Genomic DNA, 8,170 nt, shown 5'->3' on the forward strand with positions numbered 1-8,170 from the left:
CAATGGGCTGGGCCTCCCCCATCAATCACTGATTAAGAAAATGCCTTACAGGCTTATAGACTGCTTATAAGTCCAATCTAATGGAGGCAACTTTTTTAATTAATAAAAATAATTTATTAAAACCTTATATTCAGTAAATATATTTTATTTAATTTTTTCCATTTCATATAACAACCACTGTTCCCCCTCCCTACCCTTCTCCCGTTCCCCCCACCTCCCCTCACCCCACCTCACCCTCATTCACTCTGCATAGAGGGTAAGGCCTCCCTTGGGTAGTCAACACAGGCTGGCATACCAAGTTGTGGCAGGACTAAGCCCCTCCCCCCTACATCAAGAATGGGTAAGGCATCCTACCATAGGGAATGGACTAAAAAAAGCCAGTCCATGTACCCGGGATAGGTCCTGGTCCTATGGCCAAGGGCCCCACAAACAGATCAAGCCACACAACTGTCACCCACATTCAGAGGGGCTAATTCAGTGCCATCCAGGCTCTCCAGCTGTCAGTCCAGAGTCCCTGAGCTCCCACTAGCTCAGGTCAGCTGTCTCTGTGGTTTTTCCCATCATGATCTTGACCTCCCCTTGCTCTTATAGTCCCTCCTCCCTCTCTTGAAATGAACTCCAGGATCTTGCCCAAGTGGTTGGCTGTGGGTCTCTGCATTTCCTTTCATCAGTCACTGAATGTAGGTTCTATGATTACAATTAGGGTTGTCACCAATCTGAGTATGGGGAAGGCTAGTTCAGGCACCCTCTCCACCATTGCTAGGAGTCTTAGCTGGGAACATTCTTGTGGGTTCCTGGGGATTTCCCTGGAACCAGGTTTCTCCCCATACTGGCTCACTCTGTGAAGATATCTATTTCATTGCTCTCCCACTCTGTTCGTCCCCCAAATGTTGCCATCTTGATCCCACCCCCATTTCCTCCCTCTCCCAGTTTACCCAGGAGATCTTAACCTTTTCCCCTTTCTGGGGTGATCCATGAATGTTTCTCTTGGATACTCTTTACCTAGCTTCTCTGGGGTTGTGGATTGCAGCCTGGTTATCCTTCACTTTGTGTCTAATAGCCACTTACAAATGAGTGCATACTGTGTTTGTCCTTCTGAGTCTGAGTCACCTCACTTGGATGATTTTTTTAATTCCATCCATCTGCCTCCATATTCCATTATGTCATTGTTTTTTTTAACCACTGCTTAATATTCCATTGTGTAAATGTACCACGTTTTCTTTATTTATCTTTGGTGGAGGGGCATCTAGGTTGTTTCCAGGTTCTGGCTATTGCAAATAGTGCTGCTATGAACATAGTTGAGCAAGTGTCCTTGTGGTGTGGTTGAGCATATTTGGGTATATGCCCAAGAGTGGTATTCATGGGTCTTGAGGTAGATTGATTCCCAATTTTCTGAGAAACTGCCGTATTGATTTCCAAAGTTTCTGTACAAGATTGGACTCCCACCAGGAGTGAAGGAATGTTCCCCTTTCTCCATATCCTCTCCAACATAAGCTGTCATCAGTGTTTTTGATCTTAGCCTTTCTGATACATGTAAGATGGTATCTCAGAGTCATTTTGATCTTCATTTTGGTGATGGCTAAGAATGTTGAACATATTTAGATCTGCACCCAATTTTTAATTGGATTTTATGATACTTTGATATCTAGTGTCTTGATTTCTTTATACATTTTGGAGATCAGCCCTCTGTCAAATGTGAGATTGGTAAAAATCGTTTTACATTCTGTAGGCTGCCATTTTGTCTTCTTTACCATGTCCTTTGCCTTACAGAAGCTTCTCAGTTTCAGGAGGTCCCATTTATTAATTGTTGCTCTCAGTGCCTGTGCTACTGGTGTTATATTTAGGAAGTGATCTCCTGTGCCAATGCATTCAAGGCCATTTTCACTTTCTCTTCTATCAGGTTCAGAGTAACTGGATTTATGTTGAGGTCTTTGATTCACTCGTACTTGAGTTTTGTGCATGGTGATAGATATGGATCTATTTGCAGTCTTCTACATGTTGACATCCAATGATGCCAGCACCATTTGTTGAAGATTCTTTCTTTTTTCCATTGTACAATTTTAGCATGTCAAAAATCAGGTGTTCCTACGTGTGTAAATTAATGTTAGAGTCTTCAATTTGATTCCATTGATCCACGTGTCTGTTTTTATGCCAATACCAAGCTGTTTTTATTACTATAGCTCTATAGTAGACTTGAAGTCAGGGATGGTGATGCCTCCAGAAGTTCCTTTATTGTATAGGATTATTTTGGCTCTCACTATCTTTTGGTTAATTTGGATAAGGATTTGTCTATCTTGTTTATTTTCTTGAAGAACCAACTCTTTGTTTCATTGATTCTTTGTCTTGTTCTCTTTGTTTCTATTTTATTGATATCAGCCCTCAATTTAATTATTTCCTGTCATCTACTCCTCCTGTGTGTTTGTTTCTTTTTGTTCTAGAGCTTTCAGGTGTGCCATTAAGTCGCTAGTGTGAGATTTCTCCATTTTCTTTATGTGGGCATTTAGTGCTATGAATTTCCCTCTTATCACTGCTTTCAAGGTGTCCCATAAGTTTGGATATGTTGTAGATTCATTTTCATTGAATTCTAGGAAGTCTTTAATTTCTTTCTTTATTTCTCTCTTGACCCAGTGATGATTCAGTTGATAGTTGTTCAGTTTCCATGAGTTTGTAGGCTTTCTGCAATTTATGTTGTTGTTGAATTCTAACTTTAACCCATGGTGATCCAATAAGATACAGGGGGTCATTCCATTTTTTTTTAATCTGTTGAGATTTGCTTTGTTACCAAATATGTGGTCAATTTTGGAGAAGGTTCCATGAGGTGCTAAGAAGAAAGTGCATTATTTTGTGTTTGAGTGAAATGTTCTATAGATGTCTGTTAAGTCCATTTGAGTCATAGCTTCTGTTAGTTCCCTTATTTCTCTGTTAAGTTTCTGTTTGGCAGACCTGTCCAGTGGTGAGAGTGGGGTTTTGAAGTCTCCCACTATTAGTGTGTAGGGTTTGATGTGCAATTTAAGCTTTAGTAATGTTTCTTTTATGTATATGGGTGCCCTTGTGTTTGGGGCATAGATGTTCAAAATTGAGACTTCATCTTGATGGATTTTCCTGTGATGAATATGAAATGTCCTTCTCCATCTTTTGATTAATTTCAGTTTGAAGTCTATTTTGTTAGATATTAGGATAGCTACACCAGCTTGCTTCTTAGGTCCATTTGATTGGAAAATCTTTTCCCAATCCTTTACTCTGAGGTAATGTCTGTCTTTGAAGTTGAGGTGTCTTTCTTGTATGCAACAGAAATATGGATCCTATTTTCATACCCATTCTGTTAGCCTGTGTCTTTTTATAGATGAATTGAGTCCACTGATATTAAGAGGTATTAATGACCATTGTTTGTTAATTCCTGTTATTTTTTGGTTTGGGTGATGGTGGGGGTAGTGTGTGTGTGTGTGTGTGTGTGTGTGTGTGTGTGTGTATGTGTGTGTGTTTCCATTCTTTGGGATTTGCTGGTGTGAAATTATCTATTGCCTGTGTTTTTGTGGGTGCAGCTAACTTCTTTGGGTTGGAGTTTTTCTTCTAGTACTTTCTCTAGGGCTGGATTTGTGGATATGTATTGTTTAAATCTGGTTTTGTTGTGGAATATCTTGTTTTATACATTGATGGTGATTCAGTGCTTTGCTGGATATAGTAGTCTGGGCTGGCATCCGTGGTCTCTTAGTGTCTGCAGAATGTCTGCCCAGGACCTTCTGACTTTCAGAGTTTCCATTGAGAAGTTTGGTGTAATTCTGATAGGTCTGCCTTTTTCCTTTGCAGCTCTTAATAATATTTCTTTATTTTGTATGTTTAGTGTTTTTATTATTATGTAGTGAGGGAACTTTTATTTTTGGTCCAGTCTATTTGGTGTTCTGTAAGCTTCTTGTACCTTCATAGGCATGTTCTTCTTTAGGTTGGGAAAGTTTTCTTCTATGATATTGTTGAATGTATTTTCTTTGCCTTGAGCTGGAATTCTCCTTCTATCCCTATTATTCTTAGGTTTGGTCTTTTCATGGTGTCCCAGATTTCCTAGATGTTTTATGTTAAAAATTTGTTGGATTTAACATTTTCTTTGACTGATGAATCTACTTCCTGTATTGTATCCTCAACACCTGAGATTCTCTCTTCCATCTCTCTCTTTTTTTTTTTTTTGGTTTTTTTCGAGACAGGGTTTCTCTGTGTAGCTTTGTGCCTTTCCTGGAACTCACTTGGTAGCCCAGGCTGGCCTCGAACTCACAGAGATCCGCCTGGCTCTGCCTCCCGAGTGCTGGGGTTAAAGGCGTGCGCCACCACGGCCCGGCTCTCTTCCATCTCTTATATTCTTTTGGTTATGCTTGCCTCTGTAGTTCCTGTTTACTCAGATTTTCCTTTTCCAGAATTCCCTCTATTTTAATTTTCAAGTTTTGCACTGTTTCCTTTATCTGTTTGATTTTTTTTTCCCTTGGGCTCTTGGCTTTCTTTAAGGGATTTATTGATTCCTTCCCACTTTTTGTTGGTCTTTTCCTCCACTTCTTTAAGGGAATTTTTCATTTCCTTGTAGGGGCCTCTATCATCTTCATAAAGTTATTTTTAAGGTCGTTTTCTTCTGGTTCATCTGCATTGGGATGTTCAGGTCTTACTGTTGTAGAACCACTAGTTTCTGGTGGTGCCATATTGATCTTTATGTTGTTGGATGCATTCTTACACTGTGGTCTACCCATTCCTTCCCCCAACCCATGCAAGTGGAGCCTTGCCTCTGGGAGTCCCTCTTCCTCCAATTGGTACAGGTGGGGCATGTGGCTCAGGTGGTCGCTAGTACCGAGGGGGATGGGTGGCAAGGGGGCAGGGGAGGATGCTGCTGCCCGGTCTCTGGGGGTCTTCTTCCCAAGTGGTGCAGGTTGCTCCAGTGGTTGCTGGTCCCTCAGGGGATGGTTGGCAAGGAGGCAGGGGAGGAGGCTGCTGCCAGGACTCTGGAGCTGCAATGGGTGGGGGGAGGGGTATGGTGTGTGCCCCCAGGGTCTAGAAACTAGAGATCTGGGCTGTACAGCTGGGAGCTCAGGGACTCACCTCTTCTTCCCAATCGGTGCAGGTGGGTCATGGAGGGAATTTCTTAATTGATGTTTCCTCCTGTCAGATGACTTTGACTTATATCAATTTGACATAAAACTATCCAGCACACTAGTCATATTAATTTATTCATGAAGGTGGAGCCCTCATGGCCTAAACACCTCTGCAAATAGCCAATCATCCAAAACATTAAGTTTCTGGCACTTGCGGGTTTTTTTCAATATTTTATTTATTTATGTGTATGTGAGGGAGGTGGGGAGGGAGAGAAAGAGAAAGAATAAATATGAATATGAATCACTTTATGATATCAGAATACCCATAATCCACTCCACTCCCAAAGGCACGCCTCTGAACACTGGTACATTGAGGACCAATCTGTTCAACAAGCTTTGTGGGGTTTTAAAATCTGTACCGAACAGTCATTCCTTTACTCTGCCTTATATCCTCCTGCATTCCCTTCATTCTGCTGCTCACTCATCTTCATTCCAACACTTTTTATTTCTCTTTGTGCTCCTTCACTCCAAATTTGGCCTGTACTCATCATTATTAAACACCTCTATCAGTCCCAGGTATCCTATTTACCCTCATTCACATTTTCTAAGAAAAATGTTTATGTACTCAGAAACCTTCCAAAAAATCTGTAGAATAATAAATAAACAAGGAAGAGTATTATTGAGTGGAAGTTATGGATCCAACTTTGGGAACTTGTGACCTTAAGCAATGGTCCCAAGCAAGACCTTGCTGATCTCTGGAACAGTTTCTTTATCTAACAGATGAGAGCAATGGGTCTATTGTATTGACTATCTGAGGCAGTTCAGTATTACTTCACACAGGACACATTTACTTCACTTCCTGCGCCTGTTGCCAGAACCTGTTCAGTGGCTTTCTTGTTCCTTTAAGATGTTCTTCTCAAAACCAGCTTGCAATTCATTTCTTAATTGAAGTTTTTTCTTTTTTATTTTCCCTACAGGCTGTAGACATGCAGGGATCATAAGTCTACTCATTTTTCTGAATTATTCAGAAAACTGTAACTTTTCCCTTTCTTCTATATCTTTTCCAAGCATGTATTTCAGAACACTTTGGGCTCTTCCCACCCCCAGTGTTTTGGGCTTCCTTATTATTTCTCTAAAGTCTCCCTTCCCACCTTCCCACCTTCCCACCTTCCCACCTTCCCACCTTCCTACCTTCTCACCATGTGGCTGCTGGTCTGCCATGTTACTAACCTCCATGCCAGCTTAAAATAGCCTTTTCTGGAAAAAAAAAGTTTATCTGTGTGTGTGTGTGTGTGTGTGTGTGTGTGTGTGTGTGTGTGTGTATTTGTGTGATGTTTCTTAAATGATGATCAAAATCACTTAGCACCTCCATGTAGCAGATGTTTTTCTACATCCTCTACAGTTATCAACTCATTTGTCACCATCACCTTAATGAGGCAGACATTGGTATCCCTATTTTATAGATGAGGAAACAGCACAGAGAAATTAAGAGCTGTGCCCTATGTCACACAGCTGGCTGAAGTGCTTTTGTTCTACCCACATGGAAATCTTGGGTAGGGTGAAAAGACCATTAGAAGCAGTGCTAATTAAAACAATGTGAATGAAAGACGATATCTCAGGTTGGTCCCAGAGTGAATTGGATGGTACTGTCCTGGAAGGGTTCCTGAGAACATTTATATGCATATGGAATATTATATGTATATGGGTATGATGAAGACCCATTTATTTGAACTGTTCTATACTAGCTTATAAGTGTCTTGCTATACTTAGACTTGCTAATAAAAGTGCAAGTTAATAATTTACAAAAAAGACAAAATTGTGTGTAGATGAGAAGAGTCTCTTCAATCACTATTCTTTGGAAGATTTTGTTTATCTCAGTGTGTGGCAGGAATAGACAGGTGGTGGTGGCAGCAGGTGGTACCCTTTAATGGCATAGTCTTTGTGAAGGATTCTGGTATGTGAACCCTTAGCTCTACAAGTATTTGCACTAATCACAGCCATTTGCTTTAGACATAGCCTTGCCTCTTAGCACCAATCATAGATATTGCACTTTGTGTTTGAACCAACTACAGCCTTGCCTCTTCAGCACCAGTCACAGTAATCCCTCTGCTAGGCCAGTTGAGGAAATGCTCCTCTTCAAGTTGTAGGGTGTTTTTGAGTTCTCCAAGTTTTGTGGTAGGAAAAGCTGTGATACAAATGGTCTCAAGCAAGCCTGTTTGAAGTTGTATCACCACCTGCTGCATCTACCCCCTGACTTGGCACCAAACAGAAAGAAAAACAAAATTTGCCAAAGACTAGTGATTGGAAATCTTCTAGCCTGCCCACTATTTCTGTCAGGACAAAGGGCCCACAGCCAGCTGGTGGGTAACACCTTAGTGAGGTGTTTTATTTGGGCTATCCTGCACTATTTAAAAAATAGTTAATTATTGATATTGAGTACACTGCAAGGGAGCAGTGAAGTGGGCAGTAAGTAACTGCATGCAGTTTTATATGTAATTTTAAGCTCAGTATACAATGTTAGATTTATTCATCTCTCTTAAGGTTCCCCATGATGTCAGAATAAAATATCAAAGCCCTGTCCCTGGTCAAGAAAGTCCTATACCATGTAGTCGATGCCCACTCCTCCCTATTCCCAAAACAATGACAGACTGCTTTCTCTGGAGAGGGAGATACACTGTCAGCCCACTTAATACACTACCATATTCTTCTCAGTGTATGTTTGTGGCCCCATGTGGCGGTTAATTTTTCAGCTTGTTGTCTGGGGAGACCTATGGTCCTTTATATGCTGGAACGCAAACTCACAGTTCTAGACAATGGATGGAGCCAGGGCTTTCCCCTAAACTCCTACTCAAGGAAGGTAAACCATTCGCACCGCTTTGTCTTCTTTTTAATTGCACCTGCAACCCCGTGGCTGCCCTCTGAATTCACGACACAAAATTCTTCCTTGTTAGAACATTTGTTTTAATTGGACACTCCCTTTCTCCACCCTATCTCTATCTCTCTCTCTCTCTCTCTCTCTCTCTCTCTCTCTCTCTCTCTCTCTCTCTCTCTCTCTCTCTCTCTCTCTCTCTCTCTCTCACACACACACACACACACACACACAC

The sequence above is a fragment of the Peromyscus eremicus genome, chromosome X, assembly GCF_949786415.1.
Source record: "Peromyscus eremicus chromosome X, PerEre_H2_v1, whole genome shotgun sequence".
Classification (NCBI taxonomy): Eukaryota; Metazoa; Chordata; class Mammalia; order Rodentia; family Cricetidae; genus Peromyscus; species Peromyscus eremicus.